The following is a 27319-nucleotide window of genomic DNA, read 5'->3' as shown; positions in this document are numbered from 1 at the left end:
GTCCGACGTCATTTTGAAATCCAAGATGGCGAACCTCTAGATGGGGAAAATCATTAGAAACCCATCAAAATCGATGTCCGACGCCATTTTGAAATCCAAGATGGCGACCTCGGGTTGGGGAATATCGTTGGAAACTCATGCAACATGGGTATTGGACGTTGGAATAGCGTTGGAAACCTATGTGATATGGGTATTTTCGGAAGGGATACAACGAGTGGATGACAAAAATCGATGTCCGACGCCATTTTAGAATCCAAGATGGCGACCTCTGGTTGGGGAAAATCGTTGGAAACTCAGGCAACATGGGTATTTTGGAACGAGCACGACAAGAGGATGACGAAAATCGAATTTTGACGCCATTTTGAAATCCAAGATGGCGACCTCTGTTTGGGGAACAACCTATGCAATATGGGTATTTTCGGAAGGGGCACGACGAGTGGATGACAACAATCGATGTCCGACGCCATTTTTAAATCCAAGATGGCGACCTCCGGTTGGGGAATATCGTTGGAAACCCATGCAACATGGGTATTTTCGAAACGGGTACGACAAGAGTAATTCAAGTACATCAGTACATTGATCCATTTGTTTATACGAAGAGTTGAGACTTAAAGCCATAACTAAGTATCATCAATAAACAACTACTCACGTTTGTAGATACTCAGGCCTATATTCCGTGGAGTCCTTGGAAGTTCAAGAACATCGACATAACTCAATACATATTAGTAAATATATTAGTAAACGAAGTCCTGGGTCCTCCAAGGATTTCATAGGATCTACAAGCGTGATCAATGGTCTATCGATAGTTTTTCAATACGGTACAGTCTCTGAACCATTCATTTAGGTCATCGGAATATTTTGTTGGTTTTTCTGATAGCCTTTATTCAATGGAGTCCTTGGAAGCCCCAAACTCCAAGGACTCCATTGAATATAGGCCTCGGTTTCTACGACCGTAATAAGTGATTTAAGGTTAGCTTTCAAATACTCCAAAGGTCCCTAATGATTCATGTGAGTAAACGGTGTATTGTATTAATTTGTGCGGATGTTCTTGATCCTTCAAAACCTCTATCGAATATAGGCCTTAGGATCTACAAGCGTAACCTATTATCAAAAGATAGTTCTTTAATATTGCGGAGGCCCCTAACTTTCCCTAAACGAAGTGTCTGGCACTGACTTTTATGACTTGTTTTTACTAAAATCTCTTTAGACTGTTCAATCTACGAATGCAAAAATGGTCCATGGAAAAACAAGCTTCAAGCTTATAACTGTGGAAGTGCATATAAGCGTATGGACATAAATAAAACAAAATGTAGATATCTCTACAGTGCACCCCAAAAGTAAAAACGCAGGAATTCCCAACTAACAATTTTAGCGCTATAAGCCAAGATTATTTGCTTTATGCTGTATAACAGTTGAATTGAAGCAGCGAACGCAGCAAAAAATGAAACCTGTCAAAAATAGTTAATACAGCTGTAACGCAAACGTTTTGCAGCTAAAAATCTTAGCTGAATAAATTTCGTCAGTTATCGCTTTTGCTGGTTTCACTAAGCTGTAACTCAACACCGTAAAAGATAGCAACCTAATGATGTGGAATAAAACTCGCCATCATCGATCCGGCTGCTTCTATACAATATGATTTGTTATGCTGCTCAATATATATTTAAGAGGCGCTTTGTCGTTAGTTATACAGCGAGCATACAGCAGTATGCTGTAAAACAACAACTTGTGGCGCATCTACTCAGCTTGTTGGATGTAAACATTGCGTTTGACGTTTCGCACCCTTTTACAGCCTGATGAAGTGGTGTAAGCGCGGCTATGGCATCTTTTACGATCATTATAAAATATTGTGTGAACCGTTTTCGATGTAGAACAAAACGGTGTGTTTTCTTTGCCTTTCGATATAGACTGTGGTGGCAACAAGGACAGCGTCGAGACTTGTGGATGCAGAGATCGTGAGTTCGATTCCAAGCGGTGGCAGGTAACGTTGGGAACATTAAATTTAGAGACTTATGATATGAATTCCGGAAGCTGTGAAACAGCTTGAAAATAATATTTAATCTGTATTATCGAAGCTGTATAATAATTATTCAACAGTTGCGAAATGGTTGAGAAAGCGCTCTCCGAAGATGTTACACAACTACTTGTAGTATAACTGTCGAGATAGAGCAATGATCGGTATGAATAAGAGCTGCCAACACAGCTTAAAAGTAGCTGAGTAGATTCGCCAGATTTGTTGGTAAAAGGATCGCATAGGAGCTTTCGTTCGTATGTACAGCGCCTTTACTCAGCATAAAGCCGTATAAAGAGGGCCTAGAGAATGTTTACATTTGCACTAAATGTTAGTTGGGTTAAGATATTGATATTTTCCTGGTGGAATGTTTAAATCACATCCAGAGAATTTCATTCAGGAATCGCAAAAAACAGCGATGACTCCGATAGAACAATAAATGACCAGAAGAATATGAAAAGGTTTCAGTACGAATCTCTGGAGAAGTTACTGAATCAATTTGTGAAATGCTCCACTACATAAAAGTGCCTTTCTTGTGATAGAAAATGATCCGTTACGCTATTGTTACGGTGGTGATCGAGAAAAATAAGAAGTTCTAATATGAAATTTCTCTAAATGTTTTTTTTTTCGGGGATTGATCAACGTATACATTTGTTAAATAAATGCTTCAGGCTTGTTTTAAAGAATTCTCTATAAATAAACTAAAATCTCTCAATAAAGGCAGCATATCTCAAATCCTCTAGGGGTTATTCAACCCCGTCATAAAATCACTCCGATGGTGCGCAAATGAAGCGCTAACCGAAAAAAAAACACTCCGAGTGCGCGAAAAACGAATTTGACAGCTTGGGCTTTCGCATTGTAAAAAACTGGTGCAAAAGTATCGAAAAACAAAAAAAAAGAGTTAAATATTATTGTAGTAAAAACAGAAGCTGCCTTCAGAAGGGTTTAAAATCCAATTTAGCATGAGAAAATGCGACATTTTGCTCGCGTCGAAACGGTCCCACGAAAATGAACTTAATTTAATTAAACATTAAACAGAGCTCGGCACATTTGACTTACTTAAATGGAAATACAACCTCACGCCGTAGCAAAAGCTACTCATCTCTAATATGGATTCTACCAATAATTGAAAAAAACTATTTGTGAAGATTTTTTTAAGAAAGATTATAACAAAACACTACAAAGAACATGAATATCTTTATAAATAACTTTCCTCATCCCATTATTTTACTTATAATGTGTCTCCACAATTTCCTTTACCGCTATGCTAATTTCGAAAACAAAAATTATTCTGGGGTTTTCTAACAAATTCCTCTGAAGATTCGAAAACAAGAGACATATCAAAAATTCTTTTTCATAGATAATTCTTCTAAGAGTTTCCAGTCAAAAAAAACTTTAGAAAAAATTCTGACGCAATTTTTGATGTATTTTGGAAACAGCTTTGAAGGAATTTAGATGAAATTTGCGGATTCTAGTAAAACTTTTAACGAAATATCTCAGTATAAGATTTGACAGGACCAATGATTTTTTGGAGGAGATGCAAGGTAAAGCTTTGAACTATTGAAAGGTTAAATATATTTTTAATTGAATCCGGAGACGCATCCCGGAATGTATTCGAGGATAAAAATTGCATTTTAGAATGGTTATCTTCATTATTATTTACGTTGAAAGTATGTTAACAAGTAAGTAACAAATCTCACAATAATATTTGACTAATGTCCAAGACATTTGAAGCAAAAGTTCTGAAGCCAACCTTCGATATCTTTGAGGAATTCGATCATACTTAAATTCTTCCTAGAATTTCAAAGACTAGCTTCACAAATTTTGCGACAAATCGATTAAAAATCAATAAAATATTGTTTGAAATTTCTAAGGAAACATAAGTTTTCTTGGAAAAATGTAGTCTAGAGTTTAGGCAATAAGTTTATTCATGCAATGAATAAGTTTATTCATGCAAATGAAGCACAATCAAAGCAAAAACTTGTTGCTGGAATAAAAAAAACTATGGTCGATTTTGTAGGACTTTTTCACACCAAGTGAAAAATCTGCCCATTTTGTAGTTTTTGCTCATTTCGCCATTAATTTTGTCGGCCATTGTATGAATTTAAAAGTTAATGTATCGATTTATTTAGTAAATTCTTATAAGGGAGAGATGTCGAAAAACTGCGTTTATTGCATACAACAACCAGGTTCTATCGGTAATCAATCGATCGGCAGCCGGACGGTTAACTTTCCGATTGTCACACGATTCACCGAAGTCACGCTGATGCTGTGTACGACAAGCGAGGTTTTTCCACTATTGTTGTACAAAATAAAATAGCATAACTACAGAAGAGTGTTTTGGGCATAGTAAGAATCATATAAATTTATTCATAGAATTATGCTTCACGTGAGAATTATGATTTTCCTTTTTTTATTTATAGCTCAAAATTTTAAACTCAATAACAGCGCCTATCGAGATCTGTGTCTAGAATTTTTATAGAGGACAATGGGCGACCTCTGGCGATTTTTCTTTGCAAAAGTAAGTTTTCCCATAGTAAATCCCATACAAACTTTGAACGGCTGGCGCTCAAATATAGTTTCCCCGATCGAGCTGAAATTTTGCACAGTTGTCATGGGATCTAAATGGAATCCAAAAAGTGGACTGGAGCGAGAATCTAAATTTTTCATATAACCGTGTCCCAGGCTAACGTGCACCTCCACAGTTGTCATGGAAAAGATATTAAATTATCCATGATAATACTTGTTCACGCCTAGAAGGATTCGAGATATTTGTATTTGTTTATTTGTACGCATTGTATGCCAAACAAGTATCAATCGTTCACTTCTTTAAGAACAAGCATCGCGATAAAAGGATGAAACACTACTCCAAAAGGTTCCATTGAAAATGAATATCTTGTCCCGACAACACGAAAACATCAGTTACGGCTCAAAAATCCATCACTTAATCAACAGAAACCATCAAACAATAAAAACTTGTTTTATCGTTGGAATTTAGAGAAATCTTCATGTAATCATTTCACTACATTGCAGTGCAGAGCAATGATAGATTTTCATGAACATTGCTTCGACTTTGATCTAAATAAACTGGTTAATATTACTTGTTAAACGATGACGATTATTGATTTTCTTAAACTTGTCTGTAAGCAACTGCCAACAGTATTTACACTCAAACGACTAGCAAGCGCACGGATGTCTGTCCACTAGACATTCTCTATTAGATGATACCTTCAAAAGCAAAGTGCAGTGCAAGCGAAAATAATAACGCATTGACATTGGCAAACATACGCAGTGACAGTAAAAAAAAACATACCCAGCTTTGCGCGCGGTCGGGTTCGTTACATACTCATTTGGATATTCTCAGCTGTTTGACCGAAGCACAGTTAGGTTTGCGTCTAATAGCCATCCACTTTACGCCCACCGAAATTTCTCGTTTGTATCCCATCGAATTAAGCTGATTTTTGGTAGATGATAAGCTCAGGTTAGATCATAACCACGAGCAAAAAATTAGCTCTTTTGGATATATGACAGCCGAGACATGAAGCGAATGTAAGGAGGGTGACAGCGTCTAATAGGAAAGCTGACTGTATTCCTTTTCATGTACATATGTATTCCAACTAACTCGCATACAACCAGGGAGAAGAGAAGGAGAGTCCGCACTCTGAATGGATGGGTTAAGTTGGATTAACGCCACACCGAGTGGCACCTGTCGTCGTTAGCGTCGGTGATCGTAGTTGAGCTAAGGTGCGATACAACAAGTGAGCTACGGCCATGGGATGCGGCACATGGTGGCCTTTGAATCAGTTCTATTAGTGGTGGTTGATGAACGGAATGGTACGTATAAGGTAACAACTTCAGTCCAGAACGTTATTCCTTGTAGCTTCGCTTTTTCAAGTATATGATGTCTCCTATGCAACCTCCCCATTTTAGTAGAAACCAAAATATGCGTTTTTTATTATTTTTCAAAACATTTTATCTTATTTCTATTACCTATCTATTGCCTGTATAAAACTATTTAAATCTAATATAAGGTATATAGATTTTGGTAGTAGTAGTGACATAAAAATGTGTTTAAATGTATAGAATTTAAAGAAACAATTTTAAAGTGGGTTTAAGGCCTTTTGACCACCTTAAAATGTCAAACTAACACATAAAATATATATTATACCAAGGTACCAAATGTGTGGAATGAATAGGAAACATAACTTAAAAGCCATTACTTAATAGTGGCTTGAATTACCAAGATTATCCAAAAAGTATCTCAATAGAGTTCTAGTTCTTTATGAAGATCTGTGAATAGCATAAAATCTGTTTCACAAACTAAACCCGCAATATTTTTTGTTGGCTGTTCAGGTAAAAAATTACAAGTATATTGGAGGCCTTATAATAACTATGAGATTAAAAAATATGAATGGATTATTATCAACAGTTATACATTGTTTATCTATGATTAGTAGGAACAATTTAGGATGAGTAAATTTATAAAAATAGAGATAAAATTCAATAGCTAAAATAAATTTCTATTTCCTTGATTTCAAAGAAAATTGTACCTAACACTGTTATAAAACCACAAAATTTAAGTATTTTTAGCAAGATAAGATCGTCCTAGGTGTTTACGGGTTGATCAACCTTTGACATCTCCATAGCCAATAAAGTTACATCTCCGTATCGCGCGCGATACCTCAGCCAAAATGTTCCAAGAAAAATAAATATGAATCATTTTGCGCATGAGCACATTGCGTCTTTTGCACGTGATCTCGTCGCGTTATTATGCTGTCACGTTCAATAAAACAGTGATCCACAACCAGTTTGCCTCGGTTCAAATGGCCGAGAGTGTGTGCTAGATATGTATCGAAACGGAACTTATTGAGAGCCGTGATAAGCCGAGCGAAATTCATAAACCTAATAGGACGTCGTATTGGCCTAGATTATATCTATACGCACCGAAACTATCTGATATCATAATCGAGCAGTAATTCCAACTTCCTAATCATAGTCTATTAGTCAATCTATGCACTGATACCGACTATCTTGCCTCTGTTAGTGTATACCATATGTTATCATCATCTGATAACACTGAACCGCAAAGTGAACGCAATGAAAACAAATAAAATAAAAAATCATCATGTCAGGAACGTCATCGCCAAGAGCGAGAGAGAGAGTTTCGAACAACCACACCAAAAAAAGAATATAACGTTAGGAACTTTTTGCTCATCAGCACACACCGGCATCGAAGCGGTCTCACAAGTCGTGCTGTGGCTGACTGTGGTCTACCACCGGCGGCGGTGATAAATTCTCCCACGAAATATTTCGGAATTCGCTTTGTTCATGGACAGTCATTACTTTACATTGACAAACAATTACTATCGCCGTTCGGCTGACTGGTAGAATGACAAGGTGAGGGTAAACGCGTAACCGAGAAGACAATTTCATTTTGGTTGCTGGTTACACACAGATACCATCGGCCCCGTACTTTTGATTCTGGGGGCTACTTTGGACACTCACCTTTTGTATTTATTTGCAGCGTACATATTAATCTGAGAAATTTTGTGTCTTCGGTACTTTAATTAACCAATGTATGCTCTACTACTAGGCATTATTTTTTTTTTGGAACAACATCAATAATAACAGGATAAACAAGAAAACATTTCAAAAAAGTCCGAATAAATATTCAGATGGTATAAAATATTGGCTATGCAAACATTATTTGAATTTTTCCCATGTCGTGGAAAGTTATTAGGAGCATCACAAAACTATCGAATCGTCATGTTTCATAAAAATCTGTGCTAGTGTTTTGCTTAAAATTGTTATTTTATTAAAATAATTGATCAAAGATCTTATTTTTACAACTTTTATTTCATTATAATGTTTTGGTTTCTATACGTTACAACATAAAGCATTATAATAAATATTTGGAAAAGTGGATAGACATAAAACACACGTATTTCAATACGGACCAATGACAAGTTCACAACACAATATCTAAAATAATGTTTTCCGCTTAGAGTTTTCAATCCCGGGAACATTTTCCGGGATTCCCGTTACCCGGGAAATAATTTTCTGCTTCCCGGGATTCCCGTAATTCCCGGGAAGCTCTATAAAGAAACTGATCATATATATTCAAATAAAAACCATCGTTCAATTTACTCTTCATTTATTGCGCTGATTTTCGTAATCGTAATCTTCTCGTAATAGTTATCGAAAAATGCATATGTTTCTGATGATTTTTTTTGACAAGAATGTTTATATACAATAAAACATAAAGGATATTAACTTAATTAAGGATTTCTGAATCCATTGCCGTTTTCAAAAATCTAATAGCACGTATAGTTTATGAAATATTGGCTGTTGCAAATGCAAAATTTGATATTATCAGCCAACTTGCATGCAAGTTTGTGAGCTTGTAAGGCAATTTATTTGCTTAATTTACCACAGAATTCAAACTTTATGTGTATAACAATACTTCCCATGTAGCACACATGTTATACATGAGGTAAAATAACTATTATACGACTAAATCTAGCTATGTATCAGTTTATATGCCCCAACTATAACATGTGTGTTACTCGGATTATCAGCAAAGTTCATAATACTATCTCAAAAGTTAGTTTTTGGTGTTATAGAAAAGTATTGTATTTTTCCATATAAGAGAAACGAAGAGTTTTGTATAAAGACTGCAAGCATATTGAAAAAATCGATTTAATCTAAATTTTATCGTGCAATTTCAATATAATTATATCTGAAATGAAAGTTTAAGTCCTATTTTGTATGCTTGCTGAAATAGATCACAAAAAAGTTTGATGAATCATATGTTTAATTTCATTTTATTCCATCGGTGAAATTTTTCCACAACATTTTGTATGGGCTGAAATGTGTAGGAAAACGCCATTTTCATTGATTTTCATAGTCTTTATATGGAAAAATAGCTTAAGAGTGTAAAAAAATAAAAATTTCACCGATGGAATATTTTAAAACATTTCGATTATGAAAATATAACCCAAACACTGAACTCTAGCGGAAAATAAACCGAGGTACATTCGATTTGCATAATCTGCTGGTTTACATATAGCGTGCATCTTTCAATTGCTAAAATGAACAATTCTTCAGCCAGCTCTAAACTGGTCAGAAGCCAAAAGAATATTACAGAAGCAAACTTGTACTTCTTTACTATCTTTCAAAATTTTACTGCATAGATTACGTTTTTAATGAAAAATACATTTTAGTTACAGGTATTAACGTGATCTTTGTACATATCCTTCATATAACAGTAAGAATAGAAACATTTCATATCAGTTTTTGTACATAACTCATAAATCATATGAACCTGCCTACGGTAGAAAATCCCTCATTAAAAAAAGAAAAAAATCATTAATCATAGCAGTACCTAGTAGTTACATCATTAGTTTATGTCAACTTAAAAATCAAGCATTCGTAACTGATAGTTGCATTTAAGAGGAAGTTGAAAGTTTAAGTTTCATGCTGCAAACTGAAAATAGTGATCCCCAACCTCCAACTCCGTAGCACTTATGAGGGTGTCGCTGAGTCGGTGGCCTCTCATTAAGTAAGTGCTACATCAACATTTCCTTCCCCTATCCCAAGTTACGGTAAAGATGGGCGTGGCCGGGAATAGCGATATTCATGCTTTTAGTATTCTTGTCTATGATTTGAACAAGGTATACTCCCCTGCCTTGTTCTTGAAAGTAGTCAGGATGAGATTATTAAAAAGAAACATGAATGTTGCTAGTATCCAATCTACGAAGTATACCGTAACTACGCTAACGCTAACGCTAACGCTAACGCAAACTGAAAATAGTGAATAGCATGTTTCGCTGGGCTCTACCCCATTTGGCATAATGCCATTTGGCATAATGCCGTTTGGCATAATGCTATTTGGCATAATGGCCATTTGGCATAATGGCCATTTGGCATAACGGCCATTTGGCATAATTTGAAGAATAATTTCCTCAAATTATTGTTCTCAATTTTTGAACTGATAATGATCTGGCTAAATGAAATGCATGTCATCTTCGATTCGAAACAATATTATAGAATCATTTTCGATTTCCGACCAGCGCCCTCCAAGTCAATCTTGTAGCTGTGAGAACTCATTCGTGTAGCTTCATAGAGGAGTAGAAAATTTGGCGCCATAAAACGATCTCGCTTTTATCAACCTTTTAATGCTCTCTAAACGTCTGTCTTTATTTATTTTTTAAGCATTAGCTCGATTTTTGACCGTGGCTTGTGTGCCACGATTGTGCTTCAAAAGTATATTGATTATTGTTTTATTTTGAGGGCACAGAAGTTAAGTATGAAGAACATCAAATGTCCCAAAGAAGGCAAATCCCAAGAGAGATGCTTTGTCTTAAATGATACAACAATCAGTTGATACACAGTTAAAAATTCAGCAGGATAACTCGCCTATTGTTGAACGGCTTAAAATCTCGCCTATTGCTGAAGAATATGTGTGTTGTTAATATTCAACAACGAGCATTTTATGCATACAATAATTGGCGAATAACCCTATTAGAAATTTTACCTTCTTTCAAATATAAGCTGTTCTTTTAGTTTGCAGCGTAGCGTATCATAAGCACGCCATGATCGATTTTTATTTACATCGGACGCCCTTAATACCCTGTTGATTCGAATTTCCTGGACGCTCAATGATTGCCGTCCACAGTTGCTACTCCGTTATTGCAAAAACAAACTGTACCTACACAGGGAACCAACAGACGCTACTCAGGATCAGTAGCATGCTCAATGTGTCGTACTTGTTCTGGTGCTCCCATTATTATAACAAACAATAATGATGCCGACATATCTTTCGATTTTTTTCACCCGCCGAACGCGAACCGGCCACAATTGATTCGGATTCCATCGTTCGCCCACCAAGAAGCATGCAACAAATTCAACGGGTCAAACACTACTCGGTGATGTAGTCCATGATATGATCACGCCTAACTGGATTCCTGATATTACTCGGGTACGCATTGCATGCCAAACGAGTGTGTTTCTGGTTCCATCGCTCGCTCTCGTTTGAGCAAGTTACAAAACCAATGGACCAAACACTACTCAATCATGGACACTGTCCTTAATACACCAAAAAGTCATTTTTCTTCTACCTTATGCATGGAGAATGTAGAGGACGTCGTAATTAAAAAACACCTTGAAAAGGCCTTTCTCCGGCTTTCAAAGTGTCCAACAATTCGTTATAATTCCCTAAACTGCAAACTCAAAAGAACAGCTCATGGTTGAAAGAAGGCGAATTTTATTAAGGGGCTGCCCATTAATCACGTGGTCATTTTTTTTTAATTTCAGACCATACCCCCTCCTGACCACACGTGGGGAATTTTAAAGTTTTTATAGACCGTTGTCTTTGACCAGACCCCCCTTTCCGCCTATAAATGACCATGTGGTTCATGGACCACCCCCTATCCTAATTCATAGTCCCATATGCTATGGGATGCCTCTCTTCTTGGACTAAAAATCATTGTCAATATTTGCCCTTTTTCCAGTAAATTTTACTTGTCCTAGCCAAACATTTCAAGCACTTAAAATATTGAAATGTGAAAGAAAACAAATATTTTTTTAAAATTATGCCAGATTGCTTTAAATTAATAATCGTAAAATTTTTAAACAAGCTTTAACTTTATTATGGGTGGCTAAAACCACATGACCATCTCTTTGTTCTTAATATTACACTACTTCAAAATATAGAATTAGAAAATTTGAAGATCCAGCAGGAAACTGAAAGGTTTCCCAAGACAGCATGTCGATAAATATAACAGAATGTGATTTACTGATACATTTCAAGCCATTCAAAGAAATTTTAAGAATAGAAATTTGTGATGTACAGGATGCTTAGTGAAGTAAGTTAAAATAAATTACTAAATATTCCAATTAATTCCACCAGAGTGCGTATCTTTCGACAGATACACATATTTCGACCTCTACTGTAAGGCCGTCTTCAGTGTCATGTACTAGGCTCGACTTGAAGGAATCCAACGTGTTAAAGCATATCTGTCAAAGGATACAAATCCTAGTGGAATTAAATGGTAAAGTACTAAATTCGGTTTTCATTCGCTTGTGGGTATTCCAGTAAACAGAGTTGTGTTTGATCCTTCGACCTTGACGCTTGCTCCTGCGGGGGCCGGCGATGAGGGCAGGATCAAACATGTCGCGCGTCGGTCGAATGAAAGTGAAAAAGTGGCGTGATCCTTTAGTTGTGTTTGATCCTTCGACCTTGCTCCTGCGGGGCCGGCGATGAGGGCAGGATCAAACATGTCGCGCGTCGGTCAAGTGAAAGTGAAAAAAAAAACGAGATCCTTTAGTTGTGTTTGATCCTTCGACCTTGACGCTTGCTCCTGCGGGGGCCGGCGATGAGGGCAGGATCAAACATGTCGCGCGTCGGTCGAATGAAAGTGAAAAAGTGGCGTGATCCTTTAGTTGTGTTTGATCCTTCGACCTAGACGCTTGCTCCTGCGGGGGCCGGCGATGAGGGCAGGATCAAACATGTCGCACGTTGGTCGAGTGAAAGTGAAAAAGTGGCGTGATCCTTTAGTTGTGTTTGATCCTTCGACTTTGACGCTTGCTCCTGCGGGAGCTGGCGATGAGGGCAGGATCAAACATGTCGCGTGTCGGTCAAGTGAAAGTGAAAAAAAAACACGATCTCTTAGTTGTGTTTGATCCTTCGACCTTGACGCTTGCTCCTGCGGGAGCCGGCGATGAGGGCAGGATCAAACATGTCGCGCATCGGTCGAGTAGAGTGAAAAAGTGCCGCGTTCGATTAGTTCTTTTTGATCTTTCGACGGTGACGCTTGCTCCTGGGCAGTGCGTCAAGAAAGCCCGAGCAGTCGACAGTTGTTTTCCCTCACGGGTCGCGCGCCTATTTTCTCTGAGTGCTTTTATATAGCCGAGCAAACGAGTGTAGCTGAAAGAGGATTGTTGTTGCTCAAGAATGACGGATCAATTGGTGAACTCGTTTCATGCTACTATTTCTAATGTATAAAATATGTATGACTGCACCTTTAATCGTTACAACGGTGAGACGTAAATATGACTTTTCAACAAACTTTGAAAAGTTCGTCACTGTGAGTGTCGACATAAACTCTGATTCATAAATTATTTATGTCTATTTTTTTTTCAAAACACCTTTTTCCTTTTACCTTTATTTTTGTAATTAAAAAAAAACTTTGAATGGTTCGACACTACGAGTGTAGACTTGCGAAAGGTTCACTTTATTCAACAAACTTTGAATGGTTCGTCACGTCAAGTGTCGGCATAATTTTTCTCTACATAGATATTGTTCATATCAAATGAGAATGTTATATATACATATAAGCATGTTTATATCTCACCAATAATTATTTATCATGGTCTAATCGCTTATCAAAGTGAATCCTGTGACCCAACGATCCTCCCCATTAACAAACATCCCTCCCAGTAACCTTTGTGGAGATGCAGAGGTAAACACGGTCTCCAAATAGCAAAGGTTACACACTAACATTCCTTCCCCCAATCCCACCTGACTGCAAGGACGTGGCCGGCGCCGTTATTGACCATGTATAAATAGAGGCACTGAAATATGCACACTGAAGAAGATTATGGCCAATTCCAGCCGATCTTCTAGTTGATTCTTTGTGTATTTTCACTGACTTCGGTCAATCACGGAATAGCAACCATCGATATGTGTAGTCAATCTAAGCTAAGCTAAGCTAAGCTTGTGGGTATTCCAGTAAACAGCTCGAAGATTATTATTATTTCGAAAATTACTTAGGATTTCCAATCCAAAATTAAATACTTCGCCTTAAGAAACTGAAAGCGTATTCAAATTGCATAATAGTTTTTAAGTCGAGGAACTTCAAAACACTAGAAATAAGAATAGAATATGTATATTGATTCATATATAGATGTTCGGCAAGTTGTTTTCCTAAGGTGGAAAGTTTACCATCAGAGTATACGACAATCAGACGCTGTTTCTAACTTTGAGTGGACAAAACCTTTAAAATCTTGGCTTTTATACATTATTAAAGAGGAGCAGGAAAAATATGACAAATATTGTACTAGATAGCGTAGTCATTGCAAACTATACTACAGTAATCAGATATCCTAATAATATCCTAAAAATAATATAATCAAATCCTCCAGAAATGCCGTGAGTACCAGGTCCCTACGCACCATTTGTTCATCGATTTCAAAGCGGCATACGATAGTATCGACCGCATAGAGCTATGGAAAAACATGGACGAGAACAGCTTTCCCGGGAAGCTCACAAGATTGATCAGAGCAACGATGGACGGTGTGCAAAACTGTGTGAAGATCTCGGGCGAACACTCCAGTTCGTTCGAGTCTCGGCGGGGACTACGACAGGGCGACGGACTTTCGTGCCTGTTGTTCAATATTGCGCTTGAAGGTGTCATGCGGAGAGCCGGACTTAACAGTCGAGGCACGATTTTCACGAGATCCGGACAATTTGTTTGCTTCGCGGACGACATGGATATTATTGGGAGAAAATTTGAAACGGTGGCAGATTTGTTCACCCGCCTGAAACGCGAAGCAACAAGAGTCGGGCTAATGGTGAATGCGTCGAAAACAAAGTACATGCTGGTTGGCGGAACTGAGCGCGACAGGGCCCGCCTAGGAAGCAGTGTTACGATAGACGGGGATACCTTCGAGGTGGTGGACGAGTTCGTCTACCTCGGATCCTTGTTGACGGCTGACAACAATGTTAGTCGGGAAATACGAAGGCGCATCATCAGCGGAAGTCGTGCCTACTATGGGCTCCAGAAGAAACTGCGGTCAAGAAAGATTCACCCCCGCACCAAATGCACGATGTACAAAACGCTCATAAGACCGGTAGTCCTCTATGGGCATGAGGCGTGGACTATGCTCGAGAAGGACTTGCAAGCTCTTGGGGTTTTCGAACGCCGAGTGCTAAGGACGATCTTCGGCGGCGTGCAGGAGAACGGTGTGTGGCGGCGAAGGATGAACCACGAGCTCGCTCAACTCTACGGCGAACCCAGTATCGTGAAGGTAGCTAAAGCTGGAAGGATACGCTGGGCAGGGCATGTTGCAAGAATGCCGGACAACAACCCTGTAAAGATGGTGTTCGCCACGAATCCGGTTGGAACAAGAAGGCGTGGAGCGCAGCGAGCTAGGTGGATTGACCAGGTACACCAGGACCTGGAGAGCGTGGGTCACAGTCGAGGATGGAGAGAAGCGGCCATGAACCGAGGGAATTGGCGAAATATTGTTGGCGAGGCTTTATCAAGATAATTGATGTAAAGCCAAATAAGTAAGTAAGTAATCAGATATTACATTCACTCACAACAACAATAAAAATAACGTTTGTGGATGCTAAATTCACGCTCAAACAATATTCGCATTTTTTATGAGATATACTGTAGTTCAAAAGGTTACAAGTTTTGAATTCTTAGCCAACAGCTCACGCTCATGGATTAGGAAGAAGAACGGCGTGAGCTATTCGGATTTTAAATTGAAACTAGCTAGTGAGCTATTGTGTCATTAAGTCGGTCAGTAATTTAATTGGCCCAGGGACGAAAAAAATCATGCTCACTATACTCAATTCACTGACATTTATTCCACCATCGAAGTGACCGCACCACCACCAATATGATTGTACCAATGAAGAAGGCACAAAAGTAGATGAAGAAAACAAGCAACGATGCCCGTATGTTGTTGCTGTTTTTGACTATCAGAAGCAGAAGAGTGTTACTTTTAGAAAATTGATTATCTATGAGGCTCATATTAATTAAAAAATATGCTTTACGGATAATGAACGATCCGATGCACGAAATCGATGATATTGACGCGTCTTTAGTGTACTTTGTGCAAAAATTACAACTTCCTGAAGCGGAATGTAGAAAAGTCAAGCTGTTTAGAATGAATATCGTTTTTTGTTTCCGATTATCACAAAGCAGTTGAGTAGAAGCAGGTTAAAAGGAAACTGACAATATTGCGGAAAGCGCTTTGCCAATCTTTGTTGTGTTGTCAAGGTGAGGATAAAACAAATAAAAATCAACGAAGATTCTACCTAGCAAGTATCAATATAGGCGAGGGTAGATTGAGTATTTTCGTCCCTGAATTGGTCAAAGCGCTCGTCTAGCATACAATAGTCATGAGTTCAAATCCCATCTGAGCTGGTGGACTATTATCGAAACCTGTAGTTTTTTTTATTTAGACTGTTATATGGCTTTTTGTACGACATGTTATATTTTCGGTAGCTTTGTTCTCTTCGTCAAAGGGGTTTTTCTAAAACTTATTGGGTTAAAAATATGCACAAACTGCAGAAGAAACGATCGACGATGAGCAATCGATCACATCATTTAAGCACTTATGAAGCAATAATGTCGAAATTTAATTGAGTTGAGATTGAGAGATTGAGTTGAAAGATAGTCAAGTTCCACTTGGAACTTGGAACTTAAATCAATCAAGTAATGGGGTAGAATGTGCAAATAAATAAGTAAGCCACATTTCAAACTCCATAAAATGCCTTGAAAACTTCCGATCTTTCTACAGCGTCATTCAATATTGAGCAGTGAGCAATCCAAAATTTTAGAACGAACGAAATTTTCTTAGACAAAAAAATATGATCAATTTCATCAATGCACTACGGTTGACAATAAAAAAACAAATGAATTTAAATTTCAACCATGCTCATGCTGATGGTAGTTGAGGACGCGAATGCTCTTTAATCATTTGATTTCATTAAAAATCAGAGGTTGTATTGAATTTTATTTTTTTATAAATGATTGGAATCTTTTGCAAAGTTCTTAACGGTTTCTTATATTTTGCGTATTTATGTAAAATTTATTTTGAAAAGTTTTAGGATAAATTGAAGCGTTTAGTAAAGTATAAGCATTCTCGAAATTAGTTTTACGCCGATTGATTAAAGAAAACGAAACAACCTTTTGTGATTTTTTTCGGTTGTTTGTCCAGAACTCTTATAAATTTTTAATGAAATAAATTAGATAAGTTATTCTATTTTGAGGGGCCATCCTGGTATGAGTTGAAATTCGAAAAAGAACGATTTTCAAAATACTCTTTCGTTCTCATAAACACAGGTTAAATGGATTCCAACTACCATAATATCAAAGTGGAATTCAAACAAATGCCAAAATAAAAAATTACTTTTTACCGAAGTAGGCCGTCATTGAAATTTGTACGCGTTGTTGATGATTGTTGCTAATTCATCTCACGATTTCAAATCAGAGAAAATCAGTTGGTTTTGTATTGACACAGCTGAAAAAGTATCAGCATACTTTCATGTAAGCGCGTACAGCGATACTTTTTCAAGTCAATATAAACTATCAAGACTGAGTTTTATCACTTTGAAATGCAAGCTGAAAAGTCATCATTGTTGCCAAAACGAATGACGAAATACAAAACAAATTGATTAATATGATAATTAATGATTTAGAATCCTTGGGGATGAACCTGCCTACGGTAGAAAATCCCTGAATAAAAAAGCAGAAAAAAATGATTTAAAAAAAGAAACAATATGAAAATCTGAACGCAAATTTGACACAAAATACGTACCTACATTAAATTAAGAATATAATGAAGAAAAATATATTAAAACGTAGACAAAACTTTTTGTTTCGATGAAAATGAAGTATAAATGTCTATTTTCAATATTAATCCAGGACTAACACTTATTTTATTTAAATTCAAAAACCGTTTCGCAACTATGCGCGCAACTCTGAACCCTTTTTATGTACACATTATAACTTTTTTGCCATAGTTTAAAACAAATATTGGATAGCACGTGAGTAACTATGCTTACGAAGTGTTATTAGACGTTTCTACCTTCAAGTAACTTTTCTTACCTGTTCCAAAGTTGGTTTCCCTCTCGCTCTCCTATCTTTCTTCTTTCAGCACTGCCGACGAGATCTTGGCTTAATATGTTCAATGTTTACTTTCGAGTCAAGTGATTTCAGAGTTTCGCGCACTTCGCACTTTACACTAGTAATCGTACGTCCGATTGAACGAGTATAAATTTAAATTTTACTGCAGTTTGGTTGCATTCGAGAATTAACTTGGATATCGATAGACACCTATGCTGCCACCGTCACTCACAAAAAACACTAGCAACTGTTGAATGTACGGAATGGCATACGACTGTAAACACCTGATTCATGCTTCTATTTTTTACACTCTTCTTGTTTTCAAACTTCATAAGCCTGGGTTTCCTCTATATTTACATTATACACTCACACTGCCAAAATGCGCGCACACGCGGGTTCATTTCACGGACTGGAACTCAAGGCTGTCGTCGCCGCACGGTTCTTGTGTCGATCAACTGCGAACTCATAGTCGAAATCTCAGCCAATATTCTTCACTTCATCGTGAAAGTGCGTTCCTAGGCGCCTCTGCAGAAGGAAGAAACGGATATCAATATCCCACGATATCAACAGCTCAATTAACTTGCAGGGTATAATCGAAATATTAGCGAATTATCGAGGTTGTTGCCTCTCCGGACGGTACTCTCACGCTCTCAAGCTTCAATTCCACACACCACCGTCGTCATTAAACTGAATTTATTGTGAGTTTGTGGTAGGGTAAGAGACCTTCGAAGGTACAAACCTAACAATCCATTCGATTAGTAAGAGAACTGGACTCAAATGGAATCCTTCATTGAACATTGTAATAACAGTATAAGAAATGCAATAAATTTATAAGAGAACTTATGTTGTTATGCAACTAGCAGATAAACAGCAAACATGAATTCAGAAAGGCTTAATATCAAACGAAAGGAAGTTACTATCGAGTGTCTGTTGAGTTCTTACCCTACCCACCAAATGACACGAGCCCCTGTCAGACTGGAATTTTTCGAGGCTGTGTTCCCATATAAGCGAACAAACGATACGTCGGATCCGAACGATCCGTGAGAGCGAACTGTTGGCCTAGATATGTTCCCGGAAAAGGTTGGTTTTCTAGGCGGATGCCCAGTTCACAATCCGTAAGAAACGCATAAGCTTTTTCCACAGACCCCAACCCAACAGAAGTGTTCAGAGAATCACTAATAAGTCACGAGAACGTTTTCAATGACAAGCGAACGGCCTTCAGCAGATTCACACTATGCAACTTTCAGCATCCAGCGCACTCTGTCGTAAATAGTTTGACCCTTTCTTTCTTTGGCAGAGGCAGGAAATCTGTAGAGGCCATCCTATAACACTCATCACTCAACAGCACAGCTGCAGCAAACCACCACCGAACGCGATACGGTACTTTGGCTCATTGATAGATGTGATCATTTTGCAAAACTTTTTCACTCTAAGTGAACGCGGCGCAGACAAGACTTGTACGACTCTCCTGCTCGGACTGTTGTTGGCTTATGACGAGGAGACCACGACGACGATGGCCCCAAGATGATGGAGCCACACCAATACGTATCCGGAGATGCACATGGCTTGCGCGAGATTGGGAGAGTGAGCTGCCCACCACCCCGAGAGAGCATGAGAGCTCCATCGAATGGCTCCCCTTTCGGGAAGGGGGCCTCTGGATCCACCGTCTTGGACAGAATAAACAACCAACCCAGTCAAGAGCAGATAACATGCACGCACCGCGAGAGAGATTGCCTCTCGATCCATGTGGAGCAACAGTGGGCTGTGTTTAATACGGTGGAATTATGGATATTCGTTCTGAAATAAAGCATATTTTTAAGTATTTCTTAATCAATTTCAAGGTTCAATCATAGTAGTTTACGGTACAAGTTGCAGAATGATGATTTTTACAGCACAAGTCGTAAATTTATAATTAATAATAATACGACGAGTGCTGTAAAAAAAAACTCAACGCTTTCTCATTACGCAACTGATTTGAGTTGCGTAACGAATCGTTACACAACAATATTTCTGAAATTGTAAAATAATGGTGAATGCATTCCGATATCATTTCTGATACCCTCAAGTGGTCTTCTACGAAATTGCAAAAAATGTTGTACGAAACTCGTTGCAGAGATTACGTAGATCAAAAGTTTGTTCTTAAGACAAAGTTTCAATTTCCTGTTAATAAATGGATACCGACATTTTATATAGTTGTTACATTTGGCTTTAATACCGTCAATATGATTTTTAGAGTAAGGTACCGCGGGGTAAGTGGGTAAATGGGGTAAGTGAAAACAATTGATATATTTTACTGAATATGTGAATTAACGTTTTAAACTCATGCGTAAACCTTTGAGGCCATTCAGAACATTACGATAGGTAAGAGATTTCTGAGATTTTTCAGCCATTTTTGCATAATAGAGCGAAAAATTGTTAACCTGTCAACTGTTACTCCGTAACAAGTTGGCGGCGTACAATCTTATTTTAATATTTTCAGTGGAAAAAAGTTGCGGAAAATAATTTCCTGTACCACTTCTTAGTTGTCCTCTGTGACAGTTTCAAACTGCAATAAAAAAAGTTTTAGAATTAATTCGACGTAGACCTAAAAATGAATAAATTTAAACACCTTCGTTTTTCTTATCAGGTGGGGCAAGTGAAAAGTTTATCATTAGAGATTGAATTTGAGTTTTGTACTTAAGTAGCCATAAGTAAACATGGTTCGCAATTATAATAGAAAAACATAACGTGCTGATAATTCAAGAAACACTATACCCAAGCGTTAAAAACTATTAGAAATCATGGAACTTCTCTAAAAGATGTTGCCAAACATTACAATATTAATATGTCTACTTCGGACAGCCAATTAAAAGGAAGACGTTGACTGAAAAGTTGAAATATTAGAGAACACACGGAAATTTCGTGGAATGTCTATGTAAGCTAGTTCAAAACATAAAAATGGGGTATAGGTCTATCCACATAAAAAAGATTCTAAATACGTTATTGAAGGATTCCGTTTGATTTCTCCCGAAGAGTTATCCGACGTCATATTCGACTTTCTCAAAAACAAATAACGAGCGGTGGAAATTCTACAGAGCAGGAACGCAATTGCTGTCCTATAATGTAAGAACTGACATTGGAAATGTTGCAGTTATAATGTTGTCCAATCCTTTCAATTAACATAACTGAGCAGAAGAAAATTCAAGTGAAAAAAAAACATTTTCTTTGTTTACATGATTCTTATGTTATTGTTCATTGGGAAGCCCTAACAAATGTTAAAGCTAATAGAAATCGTGAATATAACTGTTTGTTATTGAAATTATTTTTCAAAACGATAAAAGTAGGGAGACATTTTTCAAAAACTTTTTCTGTATTTTTTTCTTCAATTTTTCATAAAAAACAATTTCAGCATGCTGCTTATATATGGTAGGAGTCAAGCTAAAAAATATACACAACCTCATTTGTTTCAATTTAAAGTCTCTAGAATTTGAAGAATCTCAACTATGCGAATTCCATTACCCACTTGCCCCACGGTACCTTATAGGATAAGTTATCCACTAAAATGTCTGAAAAATTATGGTTTTATTGGGTTCGAAAATTTATAATATCATTGCCTAACCAAATAAGGTTGCGGTGGCGAATGACAGCAAGTTGTCTGATAGCTTTTGATTGAATCGAATAGTTTTTGATTGAATCTTCAATTATTTGAGAGCATAGAGTGTTCAACAAACTAAGTTGATTTGTTTCTGTTACATAAAACATTAAAGAAGCTTGAAAGGGAAACTATTTTCCTGTTGCACCATAATGGACACTGGGTGACAGAGTAGAGCTGACACTTTACAGCGAAAGGAATATAACTTCTAATACAACATTAATCAAAAATGTTTAGCGTTTGCCGAGTTATGATGTGGAATCACAAATCGGTTGAAAATCATCATCTGAGGATTAAACAAGGTGTCCATACATCCGGGACAAGCTGGAAAACCCTGGAAATACAAATGGCCGGGAAATACCCACGAATTTTAGCAACACACCGGGAAAATAAGCATTTCAAACATAAGAATACCGGTTTGTTTCAATTTCAAGCATCATGGGCGAAACTATGAAACTGCCTCAACTCGTAACTAGTTGTAAAAAAACCGTTGGTTTCTTAGGGAATTGTTTGGTAGATTTGTCTAACAATTCTTATCGAATTCTAGTGAAATGTTTTGTAGATTTCTTGCGGAAAGATATTGAACAAATTCAAAGGAGATCTTATAGGACATCAAGAAAGCTAACTTAAGGAATCCTAGCGATGTTCTTGGTGAGTTGCTTGATAATTTCATTTAGATTCATTAATTTTCAATTATTATTAAATTTTCAATGAGAACTTTGCAAGAATCAATGGCAAAAAATGGGCCAGTTTCTTGAAAGTTCTTTGAGAGATTACTAAAATGGTAGTTAGTAAATTGCTTATGAAAATCTGTATTCTAGAAAAAAAAATAAGGCTGATTTTTTTTAAATTCTTAGTAGACGCAAAGCTGAATAAAAAACAATATCAAATTTTTTGGGAGATCTATCGACATTTTTAGCAAATTTAATAAGAATTTTGTTTGATGGTTTCTGGATTACTACAAGCTGTCGACTCAATTTCGAAAATAAAATTCCCTGACTTTCCATTCGTTTTCCAGAAAAAAAATCAGACCTATCAATTGTTTGAACCGTAACAAATACGATTTTTACAAGAAGATCCTGACTATTTCCTTTATGTATATCTTAGGTTATCATTAGAAAACAATGCTTTACTTTACTCAAATTCACCTGTCACATAATTCTCTTGAGTCTTTTGTCATAAAATGATAGCTGTGCAGATGCTAAGAAAATCCTAAGCCACCTAATGACTGGCCATGCTCAGTTTAAAATTGCAAACGTAATTTACATGCAAAATTGATAAAAAAAAGTATGTACTGGAACATTGAGATTTTCCTATAAATTCTTCTTGTAATTATTGAACGTTTTTCTTTTTCAAGGATTCATCCAATACTTCTCCATGGCTCTCTTAAGATTTCTTCCAGCAGCTCATCAACGTTTATTTTCGAATAATATCCCAAGAAGTTATTGCACCAACTGTTAAAGGAGTTCTTACTAATATTCCTTAATAAACTGTTTCGAAGATTTTTCTAAAAATTCTTCAGATCACTCCACCAAAGATTTCTCTAAGAATTGGATCAGAATTTCTTTCATCCATTCCGTCTTGACTTTTTCCAGGAATACTATTTGCAGCTTGTGGAAGTATTTCAGTAATATGTACTTCCAAATATTTTCACAGGAATCACATAGAAGTCTGTTGTGTTTTTTAGAATACTTCCAATTATTCTTACTAATATTTTAGGATACCGATATAATTTTTGTCTAGGTTCTCTTCGTGGAAGAATACTTCTAATACATGCACTATATCATACACATTGCGGAATTATTTCAAAATATTGTGTCCAGGAAAAAAATCAGGAAATATCCTTTTCATACTCTTATATCCGATCCACATTTATTTTCGCCAAAATTTTGTTTTTTCATTTATTTTCTCATGGTTTTAGAACATGAGTGAACTTCACTAAATAATCCATTAAAATGATCCTCTGTCACTGTCAAAGTCGAACCTCAAACTTTCAAGAGCACAAACCAAGGGAACCAAACAATGTTCAGAGCTGAAATTGATTTGATCAATTGATCACCACCCCACCAGCAAATTATTAAACGATTATTGTTTCGAGGTGAACTAGGTTCGTGCTCTTGAAAATTTGAGATAGAGCTTTGATTCATCTTCACCTAAATACAAGAACTCTCTTTTTTTTCTCTATGTTTCGTTTTACTTCGATATTTTGAGCACTTGTGATGTTTGGCATGTTTGTATGAGGTGAACTACAATTCACGTTGTCAAACGTTATTGACGAAAGATTTTGAACAAAAAGTATAGATAGTAGAGCAGAGATTACTCTTCTAAGGATGAGATTGACAGACCTTTAGCAGAATTCCCTAACTTTCCTTGACCTTCCAGGTCAAATTTTTGTCCAAGTCTGTTTTTTAATTCAAACCGTTTTGAGCTTACAGTATGTGAGAGATCGTGGGACAATTTTTCTATAAACGTTAAGGTGTTAACTGTTCATACTGTCGTATAGGGGCGTCCACTTTGCTCTGCTAGCTTAATTGATTAATGATAACCACCAAATATAAGCTTTTTCAAACCTTTTTAGGAAACAAAATAAGTTTTTTTATAATTACGCAACAATGTTTAACAAAAAATCCGCTAAAAAGCATACGGCATATAAAAAAAAACAATAGGTATAATTTTTATGTCTTGCCAGTCAAAAAAGGAAAATACCTTAGGAAATTTTTGTTCACTTCAAAAATACTGCCCCGTGTCCACATATGGACAAAAACCAATCAATCTTTTTTTGCAATCGAGTACAGGTGTGAATATATTGTGCAAAATATTGTCTCAAAAAGCTGCCTTACGGAACGCCAGCTGTCACAGGAAGACTTAGAGTTCTGACAATTAACCTGAAGTGTGAAAAATGCAATATGAAAGCTCCTGGCGATGATGGAATTTTCTACATCCTCATCAAGACACTTCCAAAAAGTAGTTTATCATTCTTAGTTGATATATTTAACAAATGTTTTCAGTTGGCATATTTTCCTGACCGATAGAAAAATTCTAAGGTTGTACCAATTTGAAAAACAAACAAAAATCCTGCAGAAGTTTCTAGCTATCGTCTAATCAGTTTGCCTTCTCCAACAGCAAACTTTTTGAAAAGGTCATTTTGAACAGAATGATGGTGCACATCAACGAAAATTAAATTTTTGCCAATGAACAGTTCGGATTCCGCAAACGAAATGTAATATGTTGTTAACAAAATATTGATAAAATCTTAAATTTGTTTGACCAAATTAGGATGATAGTGTTGTCTAATAACTCAGAACACAAGAAATGAATGTAGCGGAATTTGGGGCAAGTGTGCCACCTTAAGCAAATTGTTCTCTAACTTTGCCCAAAGCTTATAAAATCCACCAATTTAGCCTCATGATGATAGTTTCACATCTTTTCATAACCACTGTGCCATTTGAAATGAAAATAATTTCAAAAAGTATTAGTTTAGGAGCTTCTCAAATATCATCCAAAATAACCTATTTTTCGACACTATGGGGCAAGTGTGCCACCCATATGGGGCAAGACGGCCACCGAATGATCATCGCATGTAATTCTACTTGTAATGAAATTTTCTTTATTTCCTATTAATATTACTAAAAAAGCAGACGCTAATCGATAATTTAAAAAATAATTTTAAGTTTACCGTAATAAGGTGGTGCTTTATAGCAAGGTTCAAAACATGCGTAACTCTCTATTACTGATTCGAATAACTAAAATGGTTATTTTTGCCTCCATTCAATAGAATATAAGTAGTACCCTTATATTACGGCAAATATGTATAATATTACACTAGATCAGCACTAAATAACGGTAAAATATTGATGTAGATATGTAAAACGGTACTTAATAAGCCGAAAAACATGTTATTATTGAATATTTTGAGATAAAATCACTTTGGGGGGCAAACATGTTAGTTATTCCCCTACTATACTGCAGAAACCACTACGGGTGCCTCATTTTAGTTTATTATTATGATTCTGTTGATGATGTTTACATTTTTATAAATTTCACTTCAACAATTTTTGTTTACCAAATAGGTGACACACTTGCCCCAATAACTATACATTTCAACCAAACTGGATTTTGTATGTAAAACTTAATACTTTTTTCGTTCAAATGCCACAATAACTTACACATTTGAATAGTTTCACGATGTACAGTACGTTAGAAAAATCTGGTAATAATTTACCTTTTACCATGCTATTAAGAAACAACGAAATCTTATAAAAATCCTCTCAAATTTGGTTGTCTTTGCAAAAATCGATGTAAATACGTGTAAAATAGAGCAATGTTCATCATATTTTGATTATTATATTGTGAACTATGAAGGAACATATTGTTAAGCTCAAAGAAAAAATATATATTGTAGTTTTTATAAAAAGCAGGGGTGGCACACTTGCCCCTATGGCACACTTGCCCCAAAGTCCGCTAATGCTTGGAATAATACTAATAAAGAAATTAAAAAAACCTGAAGTGTGCGATTTGACAGATAACTGAATTATTCTAAGAATGTGAATTGTACAATAAAATTTATGCCAACACGTCCAATGCTTTTTCGATGTCTAGGAGAGAAGGATCTATATAGTGATCTTCAGATTTGTTGGAACGGTTCCGGGTCATTTGGCCGAATGCCATTTGGCGATCATAGTATCGAACATGCAATAAAAATAAGAAGAATGATGATTCCGAAGATGTGTTATTTTTCATCATATACCGTTTTGACTCATATTCCGAACACTTAAGGCCAACAGTGACTTCAAATGCATCTGCTAACAATAAAATAGCTAATATTTGTGAAAATTGCCCGCAAAGCCCAACTGTTAGCTATTGGATGCGCCGATAAAATTGTTAATTTGAACTTGGTTACTATTGTTTTTACGTAAAAGTATGAAACAACATTTTGATTCAAATGTCGAACACTGGGTTCATTCTGTCTCATATTCCTAACACCTTGAATCAAATTCCGAACAGCACAAACAAATCGTATTCAAATGAATAATTTTGCCAATACATTTATCTGAGCTTGTTTTACTGGTCTTAAACTAGAGAATCATCACTACTCCCGAGGCATACAATAGATTGGAATACGTTAAAATTGAATTGAAAGTGACTGCCATTTACTGGTTATTTGGTGACATATTCCAGCGAAACTTTTGGCCATACAAAAACCGAATGTTTGGAATATGAGTCTGTTCTGAATTTGAGACAAAACGGTTTGAAACTGATTTTTGATCAACATTTTGCAGACTAAGTAAAACTAATTACTCCTGTAAATGTTGTACATGTATTGAATTGGCAATGAAATACTAGTACTGAAGTAAAATCATTCAATAATGTAAAAATTTTAATAATAGGGTCCTAAAATTTTTAATGAAATCTTGTTTTAATTTCATAAGACGAAAGACCATGATCTACCACTTAGCAATTTTTCCTGTTCAAATAATTTAATTTTAAAAATAGGTTCAAATCTGAACCTTGACACTTTAGATCATGTTTGACATTCACTGAGTCGCCAAAAACGCCACAGGGGCTCATCTTTTTAGCACTGGGGTTGTACCTATTTGACATTTCGGAAGGGACACGGGAAACAAAACACACTCAAAATTTGAGTTTACACCAAGGGGTGTGACAAAATCTCAAAAATAAGAAAAAAAAAAAAGGTTTTTGGCCGTAAACCAATGAAAAGCATTCAAAAATTGTGTAAACATATGTTTCTGGCCTAAACTTAACCGGCGAACTTACCTCAGTGCCGTCCCATTGAGGATTGTTTGGCTGCCTCAGTGC

The 27319-nt window shown here is 36.4% G+C and overlaps 1 protein-coding gene across 5 annotated transcripts in view; it reads right to left on the bottom strand.

Moving 5' to 3' along the window:
* The window catches only part of LOC5572902 (1-phosphatidylinositol 4,5-bisphosphate phosphodiesterase classes I and II), a 235407-nt gene extending 215887 nt beyond the window's left edge, over positions 1-19520 (bottom strand). Inside the window, exons 1-2 of one of the 5 annotated variants that reach the window (XM_021847049.1) lie at positions 19215-19520; positions 17854-18396 (exon numbers count right to left, since the gene is read on the bottom strand). The gene's annotated coding sequence lies outside the window, so the exon portion shown is untranslated. Of the gene's footprint in view, positions 1-17853; positions 18397-18813; positions 18918-19214 lie in introns of those variants that run through there. The other 4 variants (XM_021847048.1, XM_021847052.1, XM_021847051.1 and 1 more) reach the window with 4 other exon arrangements.
* Positions 19521-27319: the final 7799 nt, after the last annotated feature.

The sequence above is a fragment of the Aedes aegypti genome, chromosome 2 (genome assembly GCF_002204515.2).
Source record: "Aedes aegypti strain LVP_AGWG chromosome 2, AaegL5.0 Primary Assembly, whole genome shotgun sequence".
Classification (NCBI taxonomy): domain Eukaryota; kingdom Metazoa; phylum Arthropoda; class Insecta; order Diptera; family Culicidae; genus Aedes; species Aedes aegypti.
This window is presented reverse-complemented; position numbering and strand designations above follow the sequence as displayed.